Source organism: Nomia melanderi, unplaced genomic scaffold (genome assembly GCF_051020985.1).
Source record: "Nomia melanderi isolate GNS246 unplaced genomic scaffold, iyNomMela1 scaffold0429, whole genome shotgun sequence".
In the NCBI taxonomy this organism is placed as follows: Eukaryota; Metazoa; Arthropoda; class Insecta; order Hymenoptera; family Halictidae; genus Nomia; species Nomia melanderi.
Window position 1 is genome coordinate 17,501 of NW_027475544.1, and position 1,134 is coordinate 18,634.

At 45.9% G+C, this 1,134-nt stretch overlaps 1 pseudogene; it reads left to right on the forward strand.

Annotated features, from left to right (window-relative positions):
• LOC143176233 (large subunit ribosomal RNA) overlaps positions 1 to 334 on the forward strand; it is a 2,864-nt pseudogene extending 2,530 nt beyond the window's left edge.
• The last annotated feature ends 800 nt before the right edge of the window (positions 335 to 1,134 follow it).

Sequence of the window (1,134 nt, forward strand, 5' to 3'; positions counted from 1 at the left end):
TGCTGCGAGGCTTTCGCGTAGCGTTCGTCCTCTTCGGCCGCCATTCAACGCTCAGCTCAGAACTGGCACGGACTAGGGGAATCCGACTGTCTAATTAAAACAAAGCATTGCGATGGCCCCCGCGGGTGTTGACGCAATGTGATTTCTGCCCAGTGCTCTGAATGTCAACGTGAAGAAATTCAAAAAAGCGCGGGTAAACGGCGGGAGTAACTATGACTCTCTTAAGGTAGCCAAATGCCTCGTCATCTAATTAGTGACGCGCATGAATGGATTAACGAGATTCCCTCTGTCCCTATCTACCGGTGATGAGAGTGAGTGAGAAGAAATATGCGGTCGTTATTAAGCCAAAGGACGAGAGCCTAAAGCTTAGTAGCGACCAAGTGAAAGAAAGAGTTTTGAATGAAGTGAGCAAGAAGTTGAATGTGCGTGTGAAAGCGGTGAGAAAGACAAGGAGTGGTGGGATAGCCGTCGAGACGGTTAGTGAGAAAGAGGTCAAGATTATGCGTGAATGTAAGCAATTTGAGTCTATCGGAATGAAAGTTGAAGAACCGAGGAAAATTGGTGCGAAAGTGATAGTATATGATGTGCCGTGTGAAATACCGAGTGATGAGTTGTTAAAGGAACTGTATGAGAAGAATTTGAGTGAATGTGTGAGTGAGAAAGAATTTGCTGAGCGTGTGCGTGTTGTAAGCCGTACAAATAAAAAAGATGCGAGTGTGGGTAATGTCGTGATTGAAATGAGTGTGCGAATGTATAACAAGATGATGAATGAAGGACGTATGTATGTGAGATGGCGTGCGTGTAAGTTGCGTGAATTTGTGAGTGTGTTGAGATGTCACAAATGTGGTGCATTCGGGCATATGGCCAAGGAATGCAAGGAAAAGGAGAGTTTGTGTCAGAGATGTGGCGACGCAGGCCACATGAAGAGTGCATGTAAGAAGAGCGAATGTTGCAGAAACTGCAAGTTGCGAGGGAATAAATGTGACCATTCGGTGACGTCCTTAGAGTGTCCCGAGTACAAGCGTATGGTTGAGCGTGAGCGTGCGAGGATTAGCATGGAATAATGGCTGAGTGTGTGATAAATACGATCCAGTGTAATTGTCAACGAGCGTATGCGGTTATGTGTGATTTGGG